Source organism: Bufo bufo, chromosome 8 (genome assembly GCF_905171765.1).
Source record: "Bufo bufo chromosome 8, aBufBuf1.1, whole genome shotgun sequence".
Classification (NCBI taxonomy): Eukaryota; Metazoa; Chordata; class Amphibia; order Anura; family Bufonidae; genus Bufo; species Bufo bufo.
In genome coordinates this window covers 7712666-7738591 of record NC_053396.1, presented here as the reverse complement: position 1 = coordinate 7738591, position 25926 = coordinate 7712666, and the positions used below count along the sequence as shown (strand labels likewise).

At 44.9% G+C, this 25926-nt stretch overlaps 1 long non-coding RNA gene and 1 pseudogene across 1 annotated transcript in view; one reads left to right on the top strand and one right to left on the bottom strand.

The window, feature by feature from the left end:
• LOC120977365 overlaps positions 1–25926 on the top strand; it is a 102057-nt gene that overhangs the window by 8118 nt on the left and 68013 nt on the right. The window lies entirely within an intron of this gene.
• LOC120977360 overlaps positions 1–25926 on the bottom strand; it is a 75620-nt pseudogene that overhangs the window by 26173 nt on the left and 23521 nt on the right.

Genomic DNA, 25926 nt, shown 5'->3' with positions numbered 1-25926 from the left:
TATGTGTGGGAAATGTGCATGCAGCAGAGCTATATGTGTAATGTGTACAGCAGAGCTATATGTGTAATGTGCATGCAGCAGAGCTATATGTGTAATGTGCATGCAGCAGAGCTATATGTGTAATGTGCATGCAGCAGAGCTATATGTGTAATGTGCATGCAGCAGAGCTATATGTGTAATGTGCATGCAGCAGAGCTATATGTGTAATGTGCATGCAGCAGAGCTATATGTGTAATGTGTAGAGCAGAGCTGTATGTGTAATGTGTACAGCAGAGCTGTGTGTGGGAAATGTGCATGCAGCAGAGCTATATGTGTAATGTGTACAGCAGAGCTGTGTGTGGGAAATGTGCATGCAGCAGAGCTATATGTGTAATGTGTACAGCAGAGCTGTGTGTGGGAAATGTGCATGCAGCAGAGCTATATGTGTAATGTGGTGAGCAGAGCTGTGTGTGGGAAATGTGCATGCAGCAGAGCTATATGTGTAATGTGTACAGCAGAGCTGTGTGTGGGAAATGTGCATGCAGCAGAGCTATATGTGTAATGTGTACAGCAGAGCTATGTGTGGGAAATGTGCATGCAGCAGAGCTATATGTGTAATGTGCATGCAGCAGAGCTATATGTGTAATGTGCATGCAGCAGAGCTATATGTGTAATGTGCATGCAGCAGAGCTATATGTGTAATGTGTAGAGCAGAGCTGTGTGTGGGAAATGTGCATGCAGCAGAGCTATATGTGTAATGTGTAGAGCAGAGCTGTGTGTGGGAAATGTGCATGCAGCAGAGCTATATGTGTAATGTGTACAGCAGAGCTGTGTGTGGGAAATGTGCATGCAGCAGAGCTATATGTGTAATGTGTACAGCAGAGCTGTGTGTGGGAAATGTGCATGCAGCAGAGCTATATGTGTAATGTGCATGCAGCAGAGCTATATGTGTAATGTGTAGAGCAGAGCTGTGTGTGGGGAATGTGCATGCAGAAGAGCTATATGTGTAATGTGTAGAGCAGAGCTGTGTGTGGGAAATGTGCATGCAGCAGAGCTATATGTGTAATGTGTAGAGCAGAGCTGTGTGTGGGGAATGTGCATGCAGCAGAGCTATATGTGTAATGTGTACAGCAGAGCTGTGTGTGGGAAATGTGCATGCAGCAGAGCTATATGTGTAATGTGCATGCAGCAGAGCTATATGTGTAATGTGTAGAGCAGAGCTGTGTGTGGGGAATGTGCATGCAGAAGAGCTATATGTGTAATGTGTACAGCAGAGCTGTGTGTGGGAAATGTGCATGCAGCAGAGCTATATGTGTAATGTGTAGAGCAGAGCTGTGTGTGGGGAATGTGCATGCAGCAGAGCTATATGTGTAATGTGCATGCAGCAGAGCTATATGTGTAATGTGTAGAGCAGAGCTGTGTGTGGGAAATGTGCATGCAGCAGAGCTAGATATATAATGTGTACAGCAGAGCTATATGTGTAATGTGTATGGTGAAGCTGTGTGTGGGAAATGTGCATGCAGCAGAGCTAGATATGTAATGTGTACAGCAGAGGTGTGTTTGGGAAATGTGCATGCAGCAGAGCTATATGTGTACAGCAGAGCTGTGTGTGGGAAATGTGCATGCAGCAGAGCTATATGTGTAATGTGTAGAGCAGAGCTGTGTGTGGGGAATGTGCATGCAGCAGAGCTATATGTGTAATGTGTACAGCAGAGCTGTGTGTGGGAAATGTGCATGCAGCAGAGCTATATGTGTAATGTGCATGCAGCAGAGCTATATGTGTAATGTGTAGAGCAGAGCTGTGTGTGGGAAATGTGCATGCAGCAGAGCTAAATGTGTAATGTGTAGAGCAGAGCTGTGTGTGGGAAATGTGCATGCAGCAGAGCTATATGTGTAATGTGTACAGCAGAGCTGTGTGTGGGAAATGTGCATGCAGCAGAGCTATATGTGTAATGTGCATGCAGCAGAGCTATATGTGTAATGTGTAGAGCAGAGCTGTGTGTGGGAAATGTGCATGCAGCAGAGCTATATGTGTAATGTGTACAGCAGAGCTGTGTGTGGGAAATGTGCATGCAGCAGAGCTATATGTGTAATGTGCATGCAGCAGAGCTATATGTGTAATGTGTACAGCAGAGCTGTGTGTGGGGAATGTGCATGCAGAAGAGCTATATGTGTAATGTGTACAGCAGAGCTGTGTGTGGGAAATGTGCATGCAGCAGAGCTATATGTGTAATGTGTAGAGCAGAGCTGTGTGTGGGGAATGTGCATGCAGCAGAGCTATATGTGTAATGTGTACAGCAGAGCTGTGTGTGGGAAATGTGCATGCAGCAGAGCTATATGTGTAATGTGTACAGCAGAGCTGTGTGTGGGAAATGTGCATGCAGCAGAGCTATATGTGTAATGTGTACAGCAGAGCTGTGTGTGGGAAATGTGCATGCAGCAGAGCTATATGTGTAATGTGTACAGCAGAGCTGTGTGTGGGAAATGTGCATGCAGCAGAGCTATATGTGTAATGTGTAGAGCAGAGCTGTGTGTGGGAAATGTGCATGCAGCAGAGCTATATGTGTAATGTGTACAGCAGAGCTGTGTGTGGGAAATGTGCATGCAGCAGAGCTATATGTGTAATGTGTACAGCAGAGCTATGTGTGGGAAATGTGCATGCAGCAGAGCTATATGTGTAATGTGTACAGCAGAGCTATGTGTGGGAAATGTGCATGCAGCAGAGCTATATGTGTAATGTGTACAGCAGAGCTATATGTGTAATGTGCATGCAGCAGAGCTATATGTGTAATGTGCATGCAGCAGAGCTATATGTGTAATGTGCATGCAGCAGAGCTATATGTGTAATGTGCATGCAGCAGAGCTATATGTGTAATGTGCATGCAGCAGAGCTATATGTGTAATGTGCATGCAGCAGAGCTATATGTGTAATGTGCATGCAGCAGAGCTGTATGTGTAATGTGTACAGCAGAGCTGTGTGTGGGAAATGTGCATGCAGCAGAGCTATATGTGTAATGTGTACAGCAGAGCTGTGTGTGGGAAATGTGCATGCAGCAGAGCTATATGTGTAATGTGTACAGCAGAGCTGTGTGTGGGAAATGTGCATGCAGCAGAGCTATATGTGTAATGTGGTGAGCAGAGCTGTGTGTGGGAAATGTGCATGCAGCAGAGCTATATGTGTAATGTGTACAGCAGAGCTGTGTGTGGGAAATGTGCATGCAGCAGAGCTATATGTGTAATGTGTACAGCAGAGCTATGTGTGGGAAATGTGCATGCAGCAGAGCTATATGTGTAATGTGCATGCAGCAGAGCTATATGTGTAATGTGCATGCAGCAGAGCTATATGTGTAATGTGCATGCAGCAGAGCTATATGTGTAATGTGTAGAGCAGAGCTGTGTGTGGGAAATGTGCATGCAGCAGAGCTATATGTGTAATGTGTAGAGCAGAGCTGTGTGTGTGAAATGTGCATGCAGCAGAGCTATATGTGTAATGTGTACAGCAGAGCTGTGTGTGGGAAATGTGCATGCAGCAGAGCTATATGTGTAATGTGTACAGCAGAGCTGTGTGTGGGAAATGTGCATGCAGCAGAGCTATATGTGTAATGTGCATGCAGCAGAGCTATATGTGTAATGTGTACAGCAGAGCTGTGTGTGGGGAATGTGCATGCAGAAGAGCTATATGTGTAATGTGTACAGCAGAGCTGTGTGTGGGAAATGTGCATGCAGCAGAGCTATATGTGTAATGTGTAGAGCAGAGCTGTGTGTGGGGAATGTGCATGCAGCAGAGCTATATGTGTAATGTGTACAGCAGAGCTGTGTGTGGGAAATGTGCATGCAGCAGAGCTATATGTGTAATGTGCATGCAGCAGAGCTATATGTGTAATGTGTAGAGCAGAGCTGTGTGTGGGGAATGTGCATGCAGAAGAGCTATATGTGTAATGTGTACAGCAGAGCTGTGTGTGGGAAATGTGCATGCAGCAGAGCTATATGTGTAATGTGTAGAGCAGAGCTGTGTGTGGGGAATGTGCATGCAGCAGAGCTATATGTGTAATGTGCATGCAGCAGAGCTATATGTGTAATGTGTAGAGCAGAGCTGTGTGTGGGAAATGTGCATGCAGCAGAGCTAGATATATAATGTGTACAGCAGAGCTATATGTGTAATGTGTATGGTGAAGCTGTGTGTGGGAAATGTGCATGCAGCAGAGCTAGATATGTAATGTGTACAGCAGAGGTGTGTTTGGGAAATGTGCATGCAGCAGAGCTATATGTGTACAGCAGAGCTGTGTGTGGGAAATGTGCATGCAGCAGAGCTATATGTGTAATGTGTACAGCAGAGCTGTGTGTGGGAAATGTGCATGCAGCAGAGCTATATGTGTAATGTGCATGCAGCAGAGCTATATGTGTAATGTGTAGAGCAGAGCTGTGTGTGGGGAATGTGCATGCAGCAGAGCTATATGTGTAATGTGTACAGCAGAGCTGTGTGTGGGAAATGTGCATGCAGCAGAGCTATATGTGTAATGTGCATGCAGCAGAGCTATATGTGTAATGTGTAGAGCAAGCAGAGCTGTGTGGAAATGTGCATGCAGCAGAGCTAAATGTGTAATGTGTAGAGCAGAGCTGTGTGTGGGAAATGTGCATGCAGCAGAGCTATATGTGTAATGTGTACAGCAGAGCTGTGTGTGGGAAATGTGCATGCAGCAGAGCTATATGTGTAATGTGCATGCAGCAGAGCTATATGTGTAATGTGTAGAGCAGAGCTGTGTGTGGGAAATGTGCATGCAGCAGAGCTATATGTGTAATGTGTACAGCAGAGCTGTGTGTGGGAAATGTGCATGCAGCAGAGCTATATGTGTAATGTGCATGCAGCAGAGCTATATGTGTAATGTGTACAGCAGAGCTGTGTGTGGGGAATGTGCATGCAGAAGAGCTATATGTGTAATGTGTACAGCAGAGCTGTGTGTGGGAAATGTGCATGCAGCAGAGCTATATGTGTAATGTGTAGAGCAGAGCTGTGTGTGGGGAATGTGCATGCAGCAGAGCTATATGTGTAATGTGTACAGCAGAGCTGTGTGTGGGAAATGTGCATGCAGCAGAGCTATATGTGTAATGTGTACAGCAGAGCTATATGTGTAATGTGTACAGCAGAGCTATATGTGTAATGTGCATGCAGCAGAGCTATATGTGTAATGTGCATGCAGCAGAGCTATATGTGTAATGTGTACAGCAGAGCTGTGTGTGGGAAATGTGCATGCAGCAGAGCTATATGTGTAATGTGCATGCAGCAGAGCTATATGTGTAATGTGTAGAGCAGAGCTGTGTGTGGGGAATGTGCATGCAGCAGAGCTATATGTGTAATGTGTACAGCAGAGCTGTGTGTGGGAAATGTGCATGCAGCAGAGCTATATGTGTAATGTGCATGCAGCAGAGCTATATGTGTAATGTGTAGAGCAGAGCTGTGTGTGGGAAATGTGCATGCAGCAGAGCTATATGTGTAATGTGCATGCAGCAGAGCTATATGTGTAATGTGTAGAGCAGAGCTGTGTGTGGGAAATGTGCATGCAGCAGAGCTATATGTGTAATGTGTAGAGCAGAGCTGTGTGTGGGAAATGTGCATGCAGCAGAGCTATATGTGTAATGTGTAGAGCAGAGCTGTGTGTGGGAAATGTGCATGCAGCAGAGCTATATGTGTAATGTGTAGAGCAGAGCTGTGTGTGGGAAATGTGCATGCAGCAGAGCTATATGTGTACAGCAGAGCTGTGTGTGGGGAATGTGCATGCAGCAGAGCTATATGTGTAATGTGTACAGCAGAGCTATATGTGTAATGTGCATGCAGCAGAGCTATATGTGTAATGTGCATGCAGCAGAGCTATATGTGTAATGTGCATGCAGCAGAGCTATATGTGTAATGTGCATGCAGCAGAGCTATATGTGTAATGTGCATGCAGCAGAGCTATATGTGTAATGTGCATGCAGCAGAGCTATATGTGTAATGTGTAGAGCAGAGCTGTATGTGTAATGTGTACAGCAGAGCTGTGTGTGGGAAATGTGCATGCAGCAGAGCTATATGTGTAATGTGTACAGCAGAGCTGTGTGTGGGAAATGTGCATGCAGCAGAGCTATATGTGTAATGTGTACAGCAGAGCTGTGTGTGGGAAATGTGCATGCAGCAGAGCTATATGTGTAATGTGGTGAGCAGAGCTGTGTGTGGGAAATGTGCATGCAGCAGAGCTATATGTGTAATGTGTACAGCAGAGCTGTGTGTGGGAAATGTGCATGCAGCAGAGCTATATGTGTAATGTGTACAGCAGAGCTATGTGTGGGAAATGTGCATGCAGCAGAGCTATATGTGTAATGTGCATGCAGCAGAGCTATATGTGTAATGTGCATGCAGCAGAGCTATATGTGTAATGTGCATGCAGCAGAGCTATATGTGTAATGTGTAGAGCAGAGCTGTGTGTGGGAAATGTGCATGCAGCAGAGCTATATGTGTAATGTGTAGAGCAGAGCTGTGTGTGTGAAATGTGCATGCAGCAGAGCTATATGTGTAATGTGTACAGCAGAGCTGTGTGTGGGAAATGTGCATGCAGCAGAGCTATATGTGTAATGTGTACAGCAGAGCTGTGTGTGGGAAATGTGCATGCAGCAGAGCTATATGTGTAATGTGCATGCAGCAGAGCTATATGTGTAATGTGTAGAGCAGAGCTGTGTGTGGGGAATGTGCATGCAGAAGAGCTATATGTGTAATGTGTACAGCAGAGCTGTGTGTGGGAAATGTGCATGCAGCAGAGCTATATGTGTAATGTGTAGAGCAGAGCTGTGTGTGGGGAATGTGCATGCAGCAGAGCTATATGTGTAATGTGTACAGCAGAGCTGTGTGTGGGAAATGTGCATGCAGCAGAGCTATATGTGTAATGTGCATGCAGCAGAGCTATATGTGTAATGTGTAGAGCAGAGCTGTGTGTGGGGAATGTGCATGCAGAAGAGCTATATGTGTAATGTGTACAGCAGAGCTGTGTGTGGGAAATGTGCATGCAGCAGAGCTATATGTGTAATGTGTAGAGCAAAGCTGTGTGTGGGGAATGTGCATGCAGCAGAGCTATATGTGTAATGTGCATGCAGCAGAGCTATATGTGTAATGTGTAGAGCAGAGCTGTGTGTGGGAAATGTGCATGCAGCAGAGCTAGATATATAATGTGTACAGCAGAGCTATATGTGTAATGTGTATGGTGAAGCTGTGTGTGGGAAATGTGCATGCAGCAGAGCTAGATATGTAATGTGTACAGCAGAGGTGTGTTTGGGAAATGTGCATGCAGCAGAGCTATATGTGTACAGCAGAGCTGTGTGTGGGAAATGTGCATGCAGCAGAGCTATATGTGTAATGTGTACAGCAGAGCTGTGTGTGGGAAATGTGCATGCAGCAGAGCTATATGTGTAATGTGCATGCAGCAGAGCTATATGTGTAATGTGTAGAGCAGAGCTGTGTGTGGGGAATGTGCATGCAGCAGAGCTATATGTGTAATGTGTACAGCAGAGCTGTGTGTGGGAAATGTGCATGCAGCAGAGCTATATGTGTAATGTGCATGCAGCAGAGCTATATGTGTAATGTGTAGAGCAGAGCTGTGTGTGGGAAATGTGCATGCAGCAGAGCTAAATGTGTAATGTGTAGAGCAGAGCTGTGTGTGGGAAATGTGCATGCAGCAGAGCTATATGTGTAATGTGTACAGCAGAGCTGTGTGTGGGAAATGTGCATGCAGCAGAGCTATATGTGTAATGTGCATGCAGCAGAGCTATATGTGTAATGTGTAGAGCAGAGCTGTGTGTGGGAAATGTGCATGCAGCAGAGCTATATGTGTAATGTGTACAGCAGAGCTGTGTGTGGGAAATGTGCATGCAGCAGAGCTATATGTGTAATGTGCATGCAGCAGAGCTATATGTGTAATGTGTACAGCAGAGCTGTGTGTGGGGAATGTGCATGCAGAAGAGCTATATGTGTAATGTGTACAGCAGAGCTGTGTGTGGGAAATGTGCATGCAGCAGAGCTATATGTGTAATGTGTAGAGCAGAGCTGTGTGTGGGGAATGTGCATGCAGCAGAGCTATATGTGTAATGTGTACAGCAGAGCTGTGTGTGGGAAATGTGCATGCAGCAGAGCTATATGTGTAATGTGTACAGCAGAGCTATATGTGTAATGTGTACAGCAGAGCTATATGTGTAATGTGCATGCAGCAGAGCTATATGTGTAATGTGCATGCAGCAGAGCTATATGTGTAATGTGTACAGCAGAGCTGTGTGTGGGAAATGTGCATGCAGCAGAGCTATATGTGTAATGTGCATGCAGCAGAGCTATATGTGTAATGTGTAGAGCAGAGCTGTGTGTGGGGAATGTGCATGCAGCAGAGCTATATGTGTAATGTGTACAGCAGAGCTGTGTGTGGGAAATGTGCATGCAGCAGAGCTATATGTGTAATGTGCATGCAGCAGAGCTATATGTGTAATGTGTAGAGCAGAGCTGTGTGTGGGAAATGTGCATGCAGCAGAGCTATATGTGTAATGTGTAGAGCAGAGCTGTGTGTGGGAAATGTGCATGCAGCAGAGCTATATGTGTAATGTGCATGCAGCAGAGCTATATGTGTAATGTGTAGAGCAGAGCTGTGTGTGGGAAATGTGCATGCAGCAGAGCTATATGTGTAATGTGTAGAGCAGAGCTGTGTGTGGGAAATGTGCATGCAGCAGAGCTATATGTGTAATGTGTAGAGCAGAGCTGTGTGTGGGAAATGTGCATGCAGCAGAGCTATATGTGTAATGTGTAGAGCAGAGCTGTGTGTGGGAAATGTGCATGCAGCAGAGCTATATGTGTAATGTGTAGAGCAGAGCTGTGTGTGGGAAATGTGCATGCAGCAGAGCTATATGTGTAATGTGTACAGCAGAGCTGTGTGTGGGAAATGTGCATGCAGCAGAGCTATATGTGTAATGTGTACAACAGAGCTGTGTGTGGGTAAGGCTACTTTCACACTTGTGGCAGAGTGATCCAGCAATCTGCATGCAAATGGACAGCCTTTGTAGACGGATCCGGATGTGGATACGTCTTACAAATGCATTGAAAGAACGCATCCGTGTTTAAATTTTTATCACATTTTTACCGATCTGGGCATGCGCAGATCGGAAGGACAGATCCAGCATTGCTGTATTTTTAATGCTGGATCCACACTAATATTCCAGCAACTGATCCAGAATTTTGAACGGAGATAATACCGCAGCATGCTGCGGTATTTCCTCCGTCCAAAACCCTGTTCAGTGACTGAACTGAAGACATCCTGAACAGATTGCTCTTCATTCAGAATCGTAAGGCTACTTTCACACCTGCGTTTAGGTCGGATCCGTCTGGTATGTGCCCAGACGGATCCGCACCTATATGCAAACGCTTAGATCCGTTCAGAACGGATCCGTTTGCATTACCATGAACAAAAAAAAAGAAAAAAAAAATTTTTTGTTTTTTTTTGTTCATGATAATGCAAACGGATCAGTTTTGACTTTACATTGAAAGTCAATGGGGGACGGATCCGTTTGAAAATTGAGCCATATTGTGTCAACTTCAAACGGATCCGTCCCCATTGACTTACATTGTAAGTCTGGACGGATCCGTTTGCCTCCGCACGGCCAGGCGGACACCCGAACGCTGCAAGCTGCGTTCAGGTGTCCGCCTGCTGAGCGGAGCGGAGGCTGAACGGAGCCAGACTGATGCATTCTGAGCGGATCCGCATCCATTCAGAATGCATTAGGGCTGGACGGATCCGTTCGGGGCCGCTTGTGAGAGCCTTCAAACGGAACTCACAAGCGGAGCCCCGAACGCTAGTGTGAAAGTAGCCTAAAGCTGATCCGTTCTTTTCCGGTATTGAGCCCCTAGGATGGAACTCAGTGCCGGAAAAGAAAAGCGTACCCTAAGGTGCATGCAGCAGAGCTATTCTGCATATGTAGTAAGTACAGTGGGGCTGTGTGTGTGTAGGTGCATGCAGCAGAACTATTCTGTACTATATTTACTCTTAAAAAGAGTAAAAAAAAAGAAAAAATATTTAAAAAAATATATGAAAATGCAATTCACCCCCTTTCTTAAAAATACATAAACCAATTTAAAAATTAACATTAAGGGCAGTGATGGTCAGTTCGCAGTGTTCGCCAGCGGGCTGCCATCTTTAGTAAGGTAGACTCACCCGTCCGGCGATGCACAGGTAAGCCCTTACCTGATCCTGTGCCGGGAGCCGGTCTGAAATCAAATGCAGTTAATGGGAGCAGGCAGTTCAGAGAACAGCCGCCGGGGGCCTTCATCGGGCTGTTCTCGGAACTGCCTGCTCCCATTAACTGCATTTGATTTCAGACCGGCTCCCGGCACAGGTAAGGGCTTACCTGTGCATCGCCGGACAGGTGAGTCTACCTTACTAAAGATGGCAGCCCGGATGTGTACGCTGGCGAACACTGCGAACTGACCATCACTGATTAAGGGTTTCGCTACATGTGAAGACACCTGTACTGTTAAAATATAAAAATATTTATCCAATATAAACGGCAAGATGGAAGAAAACTGTTAAAATGGCTGATTCTACCATTTTTGGTCTCTTTACTTCCCACCCAAAAATTTAACAGAAAGTCATACACACCCCAAAATGGTATCAATGAAAAGTACAGGTCGCCCGCAAAAAATGAGCCCCCAAGCAGCTCCGTGCACACAAAAATAAAAAGTTATGGGGGTCAGAATATAAAATGTATTGGTGAGATTTTAGCTCTGCCGGCGGGCGGGCGGGCATGGGGGCACAGGGATCTGGTGGTGTTAGGAAGGGGTATTGAGGGGGTAGGGGGGCCCAAGATAAACTCTTGCACCAGGGCCCATGAGCCTTTAGCTACGCCCCTGGGCAGGGGGCGTGTCTGGCCTCCTTCCTGCATGAGTGACGCCCCTCTGGGCACCTTACTGGCTCATTTGCATACCAAATAAACTGGATTTTCAGAGGATGAAAACATCTATTGCTGAAACAAAGGCACATCTGGAAATAAGGCACTAAGGGCTATTAGGCCAGGGCTTTACTGCCATAGTAATTATCCTGGTGACAGATTTCCTTTAAAGCTCTCCAACAGCAGTGAAGAAAAATGGCTGGGTTGTTATGGAAACCTGGAGTAAAACTGTGTATGTGGCTGATAAGGGTCATGTGACCAAGCTTCTATTGGCTAATGCATTTTTTTGGGGAATATCTCAGGAACGGTACGTCCTAGAGAACTGAGACCTGGTCTAAAACCTTCCCGGACATCTGATGTACCTGTGTGCCAAATTTCGTGATTGTAAATGCGACGGTGCGGATTCCTTTAGCGAACATACGGATGTAGTAGGGTTAACACACATGCTTTATGAGACGTGTTATCTAAACTAAATGCATTAAGCAAACACCTTCAATGGCGCTTGTTTCAAGATAACGCGATGAGTTAAGAAATTTGAGCTAAGAGTTTGTGTCTTAGGGCTCTTTCACACCTGCGTTCTTTTCTTCCGGCATAGAGTTCCGTCGTCGGGGCTCTATGCCGGAAGAATCCTGATCAGGATTATCCCCATGCATTCTGAATGGAGAGAAATCCGTTCAGGATGCATCAGGATGTCTTCAGTTCCGGAACGGAACGTTTTTTGGCCGGAGAAAATACCGCAGCATGCTGCGCTTTTTGCTCCGGCCAAAAATCCTGAACACTTGCCGCAAGGTGGGATCCGGAATTAATGTCCATTGAAAGGCATTGATCCGGATCCGGCCTTAAGCTAAACGTCGTTTCGGCGCATCGCCGGATCCGACGTTTAGCTTTTTCTGAATGGTTACCATGGCTGCCAGGACGCTAAAGTCCTGGCAGCCATGGTAAAGTGTAGTGGGGAGCGGGGGAGCAGCATACTTACCGTCCGTGCGGCTCCCCGGGCGCTCCAGAGTGACGTCAGGGCACCCCAAGCGCATGGATCACGTGATCGCATGGATCACGTCATCCATGCGCATGGGGCGCTCTGACGTCATTCTGGAGCGCCCCGGGAGCCGCACGGACTGTAAGTATACTGCTCCCCACTACTACTATGGCAACCAGGACTTTAATAGCGTCCTGGCTGCCATAGTAACACTGAACGCATTTTGAAGACGGATCCGTCTTCAAATGCTTTCAGTTCACTTGCGTTTTTCCGGATCCGGCGTGTAATTCCGGCAAATGGAGTACACGCCGGATCCGGACAACGCAAGTGTGAAAGAGGCCTTAATAACCCTGCTACATCTTTACATACACTCAGCTGTATATATTAGATATATATATATACAGTGCTGCCTATAATTATTCATACCCCGGGCAAATTTTGACTTAAAGTTACTTTTATTCAACCAGCAAGTAATTTTTTGACGGGAAATGACATCGGTGTCTCCCAAAAGATAATAAGACGATGTACAAGAGGCTTTATTGTGGAAAAAAAAAATATTTCTCAGCTTTTATTTACATTTAAAGGGAATCCGTCACCAGGTTTGACCCCTGTCAGCTAAACATAGGCTGATGTTCAGGGCCTCATCAGGATTCCTAATGTGGGCTTTTAAATGTGATCCGTAGCCTTATTTTGCTAAAAAACAGCTATTACTAACCTGTCACTCAAAGAAATAAGGTGCCCAAGGGGATGTTAATGGGTGCAAGGTGCCGTGCCCAGCGCCGCCTTTCCAGACTTCTGCGCCGCCTTTTAATCCTCTGTGCCGCCTCTCGCTCTCCCTCCCTCCTCCCTCCTCCCGCTGTAAGATCTCGCGCGTGCGCACAGGGCTCTGCCTGATGCGCCCGTGCGGACTTCTCGATTTGGCTTCTTAAAGCAAAGTGCGCATGCGCCGGCACTTTGCTCAACCCAGGTATGACCTGCACTCTGGCGCCAGCCTCTCAGAGCCCTGTGCGCACGCGTAATATCTTACAGCAGGAGGAGGGGGGAGGGAGGGCGAGCGAGAGGCGGCACAGAGGATTAGGAGGCGGCGCTGGGCACGAACGGCGGCGGGTGCGGCCGGCACCTTACACCCATTAACATCCCCTTGGGCACCTTATTTCTTTGAGTGACAGGTTAGTAAAACCTGTTTTTTAGCAAAATAAGGCTACGGATGACATTTAGAAGCCCACATTAGGAATCCTGATGAGGCCCTGAACATCAGCATATGTTTAGCTGACAGGGGTCAAACCTGGTGACAGAATCCCTTTAAGTAAGAAATCCAAGATGTTCCGCACTGTGGAAAATCTCAGAGGACGCGGTCGGAAGCCAAAAGTGACCCCTGTGCTGCCAGGAGGAGAGTTAGAGAGGTGAAAAAGAATCCAAGGATCACCACCAAGGCCGTCCTGGTGAATCTGGGCTCTGCTGGTGGCAATGTCTCAAGGCGGACAATCCAACGGACACCGCAGACCAAGGAGGACGCCACTTCTCCAGGTAAGGCAACAAAAGCTCGTTGGCCTTTGCAAAAGCTCATCTGGACAAAGAAGAAGACTTCTGGTCTTCTGTGTTATGGTCAGATGAAACAAAGATTGAATTGTTTGGTCACAAAGATGTTTGGCGTAAAAAAGGAGAAGCCAAAGAACACCATCCCCACTGTCAGACATGGTGGTGGGAACCTAATGCTTTGGGGGTGTTTTTCAGCCAATGGACCAGGGAACCTAATCACAGTAAACAGCACCATGAAAAAAGAGCAATACATGAGGATTATCAACGACAACATCAGGCAGTCTGCAGAGAAACGTGGCCTTGGGCACCAGTGGACATTTCAGCGTGACAATGACCCAAAACACACAGCAAAAGTGGTGAAGAAATGGTCGGCAGACAACAACATTAACGTTTTGGAGCGGCCCAGCCAGAGTCCAGACTTGGATCCAATGGAGAATCTGTGGATGGAGCTAAAGATCAGGGTGACGGCAAGAAGACCCTCCGACCGGAAAGATTTGGAGCTCATTGCTAAAGATGAATGAGCAAAAATACCTGTGGAGACCTGCAAGAAGCTGGTCTGCAATTATAGGAAGCGTCTGATTGCTGTAATAGCCAACAAAGGCTTTTCTATTGATTATTGAGAAGGGGATGAATAATTTTGGACTGGATACTTTTTGCTCAAATGTAAAAAAAAAAGCTGAAAAATGTTTTTTCCCCACAATAATGCCTCTTGCACATCGTCTTATTATCTTTTGGGAGACACCGATGTCATTTCCCGTCAAAAAATTACTTGCTGGTTGAATAAAAGTAACTTTAAGTCAAAATTTGCCAGGATTGTGAATTAATATGGGCAGCACTGTATATACGCTCCCACTTTTGTGTTTCCAACCGAGGACGGGACCAGCATTTACCCAAACAGTGAGCTTCCCTGAGGAGTTTTAGTGACAGCGCCACCTTGTGGTGATTTTTCTCTTAATTTCTGCTCCTCCATTGGCTTTAGTGTTATCCTGGCTGTCACGTTCTGTTTTCTTCCTGCATGTCTCATACAGATGAGTGCAGGGAGCAGAGAGAGAGCTGCTGTAACTCTACATCCACGCAGATCGGCCTCAGTCACATGACCGTTAGGCTGGGTTCACACGGGCGATTTTTCCGCACGATTGCAAAGCATTCTAATGCATTTTGCACGCGCGTGAGAAAAATCTTCATTTTTGGTACCCAGGGAGAATAATAAAGATGGGGTCCCCATCCCGATCGTCACCTAGCAACCAAGCGTGAAAATCGCACCGCACCCCCATTCACTTCTATGAGGCCTGCGTTGCGTGAAAAACACACAATATAGAACATGCTGCGATTTTCACGCAAAGCACAAGTGATGCGTGAAAATAACCGCTCATCTGCACAGCCCCATTTAAGTGAATGGGTCCGGATTCAGTGCGGGTGCAATGCGTTTACCTCACGCATTGCACCCGCACAGAATTCTCACCCGTGTGAAAGAGGCCTTAGTGTTGATCGAGCACCAAAGTGCTCTGCTGCTCGGGTAGAACACATCGGGGGCTCTACAGAGCACAATGGAAGTCAATGGGAGAACCCGAGCACTAAACCAAGCAGCCCCTGCTCTGAGGAGGGGAGGGCGTCTGGTTTACACGAAAAGGTCAGACATTGATGGAAACACCAACGAAATGGTTCGGGGACAGCATGGGGAGGATGTCTGGACGCATCTTGGACTCCCAGGTCGCTGCTGGGAACGATGTTGTCTGAGTAGTACGCCACTATTACTGACTGACACTAATACGCACAAAACCGAAGAGAACATCGATTTTAGAGGAAAAATTGTTAGGAAACATTCTTTCCTGTATATTTACTTGTATATAAAGTGCAAGTGCTGCCAAAAATGACAAGGAGGAGGCACTCCGATACAACCTGTATATCACATAAAGGAGGGGCTCATTCACATTGTGCTACAATAGTTCAGGTAGTGGGACTCCTGCACTCATAAAGCCTATGTACTAAGGGAAAGGGCTGCCAAAAATTACAAGGAACTGGCGCTCCAATACACCCTTTATTACACATACAGGGAGTGCAGAATTATTAGGCAAATGAGTATTTTGACCACATCATCCTCTTTATGCATGTTGTCTTACTCCAAGCTGTATAGGCTCGAAAGCCTACTACCAATTAAGCATATTAGGTGATGTGCATCTCTGTAATGAGAAGGGGTGTGGTCTAATGACATCAACACCCTATATCAGGTGTGCATAATTATTAGGCAACTTCCTTTCCTTTGGCAAAATGGGTCAAAAGAAGGACTTGACTGGTTCAGAAAAGTCAAAAATAGTGAGATATCTTGCAGAAGGATGCAGCACTCTTAAAATTGCAAAGCTTCTGAAGCGTGATCATCGAACAATCAAGCGTTTCATTCAAAATAGTCAACAGGGTCGCAAGAAGCGTGTGGAAAAACCAAGGAGCAAAATAACTGCCCATGAACTGAGAAAAGTCAAGCGTGCAGCTGCCAAGATGCCACTTGCCACCAGTTTGGCCATATTTCAGAGCTGCAACATCACTGGAGTGCCCAAAAGCACAAGGCGTGCAATACTCAGAGACATGGCCAAGGTAAGAAAGGCTGAAAGACGACCACCACTGAACAAGAACCACAAGCTGAAACGTCAAGACTGGGTCAAGAAATATCTCAAGACTGATTTTTCTAAGGTTTTATGGACTGATGAAATGAGAGTGAGTCTTGATGGGCCAGATGGATGGGCCCGTGGCTGGATTGGTAAAGGGCAGAGAGCTCCAGTCCGACTCAGACGCCAGCAAGGTGGAGGTGGAGTACTGGTTTGGGCTGGTATCATCAAAGATGAGCTTGTGGGCCCTTTTCGGGTTGAGGATGGAGTCAAGCTCAACTCCCAGTCCTACTGCCAGTTTCTGGAAGACACCTTCTTCAAGCAGTGGTACAGGAAGAAGTCTGCATCCTTCAAGAAAAACATGATTTTCATGCAGGACAATGCTCCATCACACGCGTCCAAGTACTCCACAGCGTGGCTGGCAAGAAAGGGTATAAAAGAAGAAAATCTAATGACATGGCCTCCTTGTTCACCTGATCTGAACCCCATTGAGAACCTGTGGTCCATCATCAAATGTGAGATTTACAAGGAGGGAAAACAGTACACCTCTCTGAACAGTGTCTGGGAGGCTGTGGTTGCTGCTGCACGCAATGTTGATGGTGAACAGATCAAAACACTGACAGAATCCATGGATGGCAGGCTTTTGAGTGTCCTTGCAAAGAAAGGTGGCTATATTGGTCACTGATTTGTTTTTGTTTTGTTTTTGAATGTCAGAAATGTATATTTGTGAATGTTGAGATGTTATATTGGTTTCACTGGTAAAAATAAATAATTGAAATGGGTATATATTTGTTTTTTGTTAAGTTGCCTAATAATTATGCACAGTAATAGTCACCTGCACACACAGATATCCCCCTAAAATAGCTAAAACTAAAAACAAACTAAAAACTACTTCCAAAAATATTCAGCTTTGATATTAAGTTTTTTGGGTTCATTGAGAACATGGTTGTTGTTCAATAATAAAATTAATCCTCAAAAATACAACTTGCCTAATAATTCTGCACTCCCTGTAAAGGGAGGCATCATACGCAGCCTTGAAAAATTAAGATTGATGGCCTGCTGGTGACCCTCTAAAACATCAGGGGCGAGGGCCTGCTGCTGGTGACTCTAAAAACAATAAGGGTGAGGGTCTGCTGCTGATCTGACCATATAAAACATTAGGAGCGAGGGCAGCCTAATAAGCATGTTGATATGATGGAGGAGGAGGCCGAGAAAAGGGAGATTTAACCACATACCCTTGTTTGTGGTGGAAGGGGTACATGGGAATACAGTGTATTCAGTACATTATACAAAAAACATTTAAAGTGCCTTTATTTTCGGCCGCTTTCCTCTGGTGGAGTAGAGAAGTCGGGGGCAATCCAGGCCTTGTTCATTTTGATAAGAGTCAACCGGTCAGCATTTTCAGTTGACAGGCGGATGCGCTTATCAGTTATTATGCCCCCAGCACCTCCAAGGCATAGAGCGCCAGTTCGTGCCACGTGTCCAGCTTGGACACCCAGTAGTTGTAAGGCACAGAGGGACACGGTCTGCTACGTACTCCTTCACCATCTTCCAAAACTTTTCCCGCCTTGTGACACTAGGCCGCGCATCAGGGTGAGGGTGCTGGCGGGGTATCATAAAACTGTCCCAGGAACTGCTGTGTGTTCCCCTCGTCTCCCCTCTTCGGTTGGCCAAGGAACTACGGACTCTGCCGCCAGCGTTGTCAGCTGGAAATTTTTGGAGCAATTTTTCCACAAGGACCTTCTGGTATTGCACCATTTTGCTCGTCCTCTCCACCACAGGAATGAGAGATGAGAAGTTCTCTTTGTAGTGGGGGTCGAGAAGGGTGAACAACCAGTAATCGCTGTTGGCCAAAATGCGTACAACACGAGGGTCACGGGAAAGGCAGCCTGATATAAAGTCAGCCATGTGTGCCAGAGTCCTAACAGACAAGACTTCGCTGTCCTCATCAGGAGGATGACTCTCAATCTCCTCATCCTCTTCGGCCCATCCACGCTGAACAGATGGAATAAACCTGCTAAGGGTACTACCCTCTGTAGCGGAGGCAATCGTCTCCTGCTCCTCTTCCTCATCATCATCCAATTTGCGCTGAGAAGATGAACTGAGGGTGGTCTGGCTATCACCCTGTGTACTGTCTTCCCCCATTTCCACCTCTTCCACATGCAAAGCGTCCGCTTTCATTGTGAGCAGCGAGTGTTTCAGTAGACACAGAAGTAGGTTGGTGACGCTGATATTAGCGGCATCGCCGCTCACCATCTGTGTTGATTCCTCAAAGTTGCGTAAAACCTTACAGAGGTCAGACATCCATGCCCACTCCTCGCTTGTGAAGAGCAGAAGCTGACTGGAAAGGCGACAACCATATTGCAGCTGGTATTCCACTACTGCCCTCTGCTGCTCACAAAACCTGGCCAACATGTGGAACGTGGAGTTCCAGCGCGTGGTCATGTCGCACAACAGTCGGTGAGCTGGCAATTGCAAGCCCTGCTGCAGCGTTGTCAGACCGGCGGCAGCTGTAGATGACTTTCGGAAAAGGGCACACACACGGCGCACCTTCACCAGTAGCTCAGGCAAATTGGGGTAGGTTTTGTGGTATGTGTGTGAGCTTGCCGAGCTCCAGAGCCGCCACCAAGTTATGGCCATTATCAGACACAACCATGCCTGGTTCTAGGTTGAGTGGCGAGAGCCACAGCTCAGTCTGGTCCCTTATCCCCTGCCACAGCTCAGCACTGCCTGTTGCCGCTTCCCCACTGCAGTGCTACACTGCTTCCAGCTACCGACTGATGTCTGACTGGTGCTGCAAGATGAGAATTCAGAGGTGGAAGTGGAGGAGGAGAAGGGGGGGGTTGAATCCACTAATGTAGGTGGTGGCGGAAATCCTTGGCGTCGGTAACACCTGTGCCATCTCAGGGTACAACTCGCTCCCGGCCTCCACAAAGTTCACCCAGTGTGCCATCAGGGAAATGTAGCGTCCCTGGCCAAAAGCACTTGTCCATGTGTCAGTCGTTAAGTGGACATTCCCAATAACTGCGTTGGTCAGGGCACGGGAGATGTTACGGGACACATGCTAGTGTAAGGCGGGAATGGCACACCGGGAAAAATAGTGGCGGCCGGGGACTGAGTAACGAGGAACGGCCGCCGCCATCAGGCTACGGAAAGCCTTAGTGTCCACAAGCCTAAATGGCAACATTTCCAGGGCCAGCAATTTGGGAAGGTGCGCATTTAGTGCTATGGCCTGTGGGTGGCTGGGTATTTGCGCTTTTGTTCAAAGGCCTCGAGTATGGACATCTGTACGCTGCGGACACAGAAGTGGATGTGCTAGCTGATGGTGCCCGCGAAGGTCCAGGTGCAGGGCGGGAGGCATCTGGGCCTGCATCTTGGACAAGGGATTGGCCAGCACGTAACACAGGGGAAGAGGAGGCAGTGGTGTGACCCGCAGACACTGATTGTGGACCCAGGCGTTCGGCCCACCTATTAGAGTGCTTTGATGCCATGTAGCGGATCATGCTGGTGGTGGTGAGGTTGCTAGTGTTCACACCCCGGCTCATTTTGGTACGGCACGGGTTGCAAATGACAATTCTTTTATCGACCGCACTTTCCTGAAAAAAGTGCCAGACTGCGGAACACCTACCTCTTGGAAAGGGAGATTGCCATAAGGGGGTGCTCCAGGGAACAGTTGCAGGCGTGTTTGGTGTGGCCCGCCTTCTCCCTTTTGCCACCCTACTGCCTTTTCCAGCCTGTTGCGGTGCTGTGGATCCCTCCTGCTCTGTTCTGCTGTCCTCGCTTAGCTTGCCACCTTCCCAGGTTGGGTCAGTGATTTCATCGTCCACCACCTCCTCTTTAACTTCCTCACTCTGCTCATCCTCCTGACTTGTTGACCTAACAAGAACCTCACTTATTGACAACTGTGTCTCATCCTCATCATGAACCTCTTCAGACACTAATTGCCGTTGACTTATTGGCAACTGTGTCTAATCATCATTGCCGTTCCCCACCGTCATCTTTTTCTGACTGTGGATGCTCAAGAGTTTGGGAATCAGTGCACGAGATGTCCTAATGTCCCTCTTCAAGCGGGATTAGCGAGAGGCCCAAATCAAGGAATGGCGATGAGAAGAGCTCCTTGGAATATCAGAGTGTGGGATCACTTGTTTGGCAAGACTCTCCATGGTGGGAGTAAGAAGGATCAGGGTGAGGATTCTGTTGACCAGACTCTTGGCTACTGAGTGGTGTTTAACCGACTGGAAGCATTATCTGCTGCAATCCAACCGACCACCTGGTCGCACTGGTCTGACTTCGAAAGTGGTGTCCTGTGCCGCCCTGCAAACTGGGACATGAAGCTAGGTATCGTGGATGAGTGTGTTTCTTGTGCTCTGGCAGCAGGCACAGTTTCACCGCGCCCTGGGCCACGGCCTCTGTGTGCATCATCAGCAGCACGGCCACTTCCCCGTCCCTTACTGCTCGCCTTCAGCATATTAAATGATATATATGCTTGCAAGTATGTCACATGTACAGTAGCGCATATTTTCTAAGTGTATGCGCAAATAAATTACACTGAATGTCACAGATATTTATCATGGGCAAACATTATACAGGAGATGTAGCGCAGGTAATCTTTCTGTCAGCAGCGGCCAAACAATTGCGCTGAATGTCACAGATATTTATCATGCACAAACATTATACAGGAGATGTAGCGCAGGTAATCTTTCTGTCAGCAGCGGCCAAACAATTGCACTGATTGTCACAGATATTTAGGATGTGCAAATGTAACAACAGATGTAGCAGAGGTTGTGTCACTGTCAGCAGCGGCCAAACAATTGCACGCAGTTTAGTGCAGCCAGATAAAACAATAGTCCTAAAAAGGACTTCTGGGTCTCTAACACCTTTCAACACTAAACCCTGCCTAAAAAAAAAAACAATTCCTGTCCCTACCATCTCTGTCCTTCTGCTGCAGCTCTCCCTGAATAAGACTGAGCCGAACCATGTGTCATTGGTTGCTATACAGGGAGTGCAGAATTATTAGGCAAGTTGTATTTTTGAGGATTAATTTTATTATTGAACAACAACCATGTTCTCAATGAACCCAAAAAACTCATTAATATCAAAGCTGAATATTTTTGGAAGTAGTTTTTAGTTTGTTTTTAGTTTTAGCTATTTTAGGGGGATATCTGTGTGTGCAGGTGACTATTACTGTGCATAATTATTAGGCAACTTAACAAAAAACAAATATATACCCATTTCAATTATTTATTTTTACCAGTGAAACCAATATAACATCTCAACATTCACAAATATACATTTCTGACATTCAAAAACAAAACAAAAACAAATCAGTGACCAATATAGCCACCTTTCTTTGCAAGGACACTCAAAAGCCTGCCATCCATGGATTCTGTCAGTGTTTTGATCTGTTCACCATCAACATTGCGTGCAGCAGCAACCACAGCCTCCCAGACACTGTTCAGAGAGGTGTACTGTTTTCCCTCCTTGTAAATCTCACATTTGATGATGGACCACAGGTTCTCAATGGGGTTCAGATCAGGTGAACAAGGAGGCCATGTCATTAGATTTTCTTCTTTTATACCCTTTCTTGCCAGCCACGCTGTGGAGTACTTGGACGCGTGTGATGGAGCATTGTCCTGCATGAAAATCATGTTTTTCTTGAAGGATGCAGACTTCTTCCTGTACCACTGCTTGAAGAAGGTGTCTTCCAGAAACTGGCAGTAGGACTGGGAGTTGAGCTTGACTCCATCCTCAACCCGAAAAGGCCCCACAAGCTCATCTTTGATGATACCAGCCCAAACCAGTACTCCACCTCCACCTTGCTGGCGTCTGAGTCGGACTGGAGCTCTCTGCCCTTTACCAATCCAGCCACGGGCCCATCCATCTGGCCCATCAAGACTCACTCTCATTTCATCAGTCCATAAAACCTTAGAAAAATCAGTCTTGAGATATTTCTTGGCCCAGTCTTGACGTTTCAGCTTGTGTGTCTTGTTCAGTGGTGGTCGTCTTTCAGCCTTTCTTACCTTGGCCATGTCTCTGAGTATTGCACACCTTGTGCTTTTGGGCACTCCAGTGATGTTGTAGCTCTGAAATATGGCCAAACTGGTGGCAAGTGGCATCTTGGCAGCTGCACGCTTGACTTTTCTCAGTTCATGGGCAGTTATTTTGCGCCTTGGTTTTTCCACACGCTTCTTGCGACCCTGTTGACTATTTTGAATGAAACGCTTGATTGTTCGATGATCACGCTTCAGAAGCTTTGCAATTTTAAGAGTGCTGCATCCCTCTGCAAGATATCTCACTATTTTTGACTTTTCTGAACCAGTCAAGTCCTTCTTTTGACCCATTTTGCCAAAGGAAAGGAAGTTGCCTAATAATTATGCACACCTAATATAGGGTGTTGATGTCATTAGACCACACCCCTTCTCATTACAGAGATGCACATCACCTAATATGCTTAATTGGTAGTAGGCTTTCGAGCCTATACAGCTTGGAGTAAGACAACATGCATAAAGAGGATGATGTGGTCAAAATACTCATTTGCCTAATAATTCTGCACGCAGTGTATAGCACCCGGTGACCCGTTTCGGCCAGCCAATCACTGTAATGCCAGTAACCAACATGGCTACAGCATTGCAGTGAGTGCCAGTACTTCCCTGCACGTCTATTGACTGCGTAGCAGCCAACAAACGCGTGGGGAGGAGACTCGAGCATCGCCGAACGCTAATGACAATATTTTTGGTCCGCATCTGATCCGCAGTTTTTGCGGATTGGATGTGGACCTATTTATTTCAATGGGTCCGCAAAAAATTTGCGCATCCGTATACCTGTTCTGCAGTTCTGAAAAACAAGATAGAACATGTCCTGTTCTTGTCTTTTTTGCAGACGGGAATAGCATTGTTATAATGGATCCGCAAATAAAGACGGACGCAACACAGACGTCACACAGCTGTCATCACTATTTGTTGCAGATCCGCAAAATACATACGGTCGTGTGAATGCAACCTTTGGCGTAGTCATCATCTCACCTGTCAATCATAGATTTCTGCAGGTGACTGAAGATCAATGATTTGTTTTCCCTGTGACACAAAAATAAGACATTTTGAGAATGGAAGGAAATTAAAAAATAGTTGCCTATTCACCCCTCCCCCCCAAAAAATATCAGAAATCATGAGAACCACCAAGGTTCAAACCCTAAAATTTTGGTCTTCAGTCATTGTAAAATACAGTGCAAGAATTTATATACAAATGTACTCACCCATTTTGTTTGCTGGACATTATGGTGATTATGCGCCAGTCCCTAATGTCCATATGTCTCCTAAACGGTGAAACAGTGGAGTCATTACTTCTCCTTATATTATGTATTGTCCGACACATACCGCATCTTATACAATTAAATACTTATATTCCTGTACATAGGAGCAGTATTATAGTAGTTATATTCTTGTACATAGGAGCAGTATTATAGTAGTTATATTCTTGTACATAGGAGCAGTATTATAGTAGTTATATTCTTGTACATAGGAGCAGTATTATAGTAGTTATATTCTTGTACATAGAAGCAGTATTATAGTAGTTATATTCTTGTACATAGGAGGCAGTATTATAGTAGTTATATTCTTGTACATAGGAGCAGTATTATAGTAGTTATATTCTTGTACATACAGTAGGAGGCAGTATTATAGTAGTTATATTCTTGTACATAGGAGGCAGTATTATAGTAGTTATATTCTTGTACATAGGAGGCAGTATTATAGTAGTTATATTCTTGTACATAGGAGCAGTATTATAGTAGTTATATTCTTGTACATAGGAGCAGTATTATAGTAGTTATATTCTTGTACATAGGAGCAGTATTATAGTAGTTATATTCTTGTACATAGGAGGCAGTATTATAGTAGTTATATTCTTGTACATAGGAGCAGTATTATAGTAGTTATATTCTTGTACAGAGGAGCAGTATTATAGAAGTTATATTCTTGTACATAGGAGGCAGTATTATAGTAGTTATATTCTTGCACATAGGGGCAGTATTATAGTAGTTCTACTCTTGTACATAGGAGGAAGTATTATAGTAGTTATATTCCTGTACATAGGAGCAGTATTATAGTAGTTATATTCTTGTACATAGGAGGATGTATTATAGTAGTTATATACTTGTACATAAGAGCAGTATTATAGTAGTTATATTCTTGTACATAGGAGCAGTATTATAGTAGTTATATAATTGTACATAGGAGCAGTATTATAGTAGTTCTACTCTTGTACATAGGAGCAGTATTATAGTAGTTATATTCTTGTACATAGGAGGCAGTATTATAGTAGTTATATTCTTGTATATAGGAGGCAGTATTATAGTAGTTATATTCTTGTACATAGGAGCAGTATTATAGTAGTTATATTCTTGTACATAGGAGCAGTATTATATTAGTTATATTCTTGTACATAGGAGGCAGTATAATAGTAGTTATATTCCTGTACATAGGATCAGTATTATAGTAGTTATAGTCTTGTACATAGGAGCAGTATTATAGTGGTTATATACCTGTACATAGGGCAGTATTATAGTAGTTATATTCTTGTACATAGGAGGCAGTATTATAGTAGTTATATTCTTGTATATAGGAGGCAGTATTATAGTAGTTATATTCTTGTACATAGGAGCAGTATTATAGTAGTTATATTCTTGTACATAGGAGCAGTATTATAGTAGTTATATTCTTGTACATAGGAGGCAGTATAATAGTAGTTATATTCCTGTACATAGGATCAGTATTATAGTAGTTATAGTCTTGTACATAGGAGCAGTATTATAGTGGTTATATACCTGTACATAGGGCAGTATTATAGTAGTTATATTCTTGTACATAGGAGGCAGTATTATAGTAGTTATATTCTTGTATATAGGAGGCAGTATTATAGTAGTTATATTCTTGTACATAGGAGCAGTATTATAGTAGTTATATTCTTGTACATAGGAGGCAGTATTATAGTAGTTATATTCTTGTACATAGGAGCAGTATTATAGTAGTTATATTCTTGTACATAGGAGGCAGTATTATAGTAGTTATATTCTTGTACATAGGAGCAGTATTATAGTAGTTATATTCTTGTACATAGGAGCAGTATTATAGTAGTTGTATTCTTGTACATAAGAGCAGTATTATAGCAGTTGTATTCTTGTACATAGGAGCAGTATTATAGTAGTTGTATTCTTGTACATAGGAGCAGTATTATAGTAGTTATATTCTTGTATATAGGAGGCAGTATTATAGTAGTTATATTCTTGTACATAGGAGCAGTATTATAGTAGTTATATTTCTGTACATAGGAGCAGTATTATAGTAGTTATATTCTTGTACATAGGAGCAGTATTATAGTAGTTATATTCTTGCACATAGGAGCAGTATTATAGTAGTTATATTCTTGTACATAGGAGGCAGTATTATAGTAGTTATATTCTTGTACATGGGAGCAGTATTATAGTAGTTATATTCTTGTACATAGGAGCAGTATTATAGTAGTTATATTTATGTACATAGGAGCAGTATTATAGTAGTTATATTCTTGTACATAGGAGCAGTATTATAGTAGTTATATTCTTGTACATAGGAGCAGTATTATAGTAGTTATATTCTTGTACATAGGGGCATTATTATAGTAGTTATATTCTTGTACATAGGAGGCAGTATTATAGTAGTTATATTCTTGTACATAGGAGTCAGTATTATAGTAGTTATATTCTTGTACATAGGAGCAGTATTATAGTAGTTATATTCTTGTACATAGGAGGCAGTATTATAGTAATTATATTCTTGTACATAGGAGCAGTATTATAGTAGTTATATTCTTGTACATAGGAGCAGTATTATAGTAGTTATATTCTTGTACATAAGA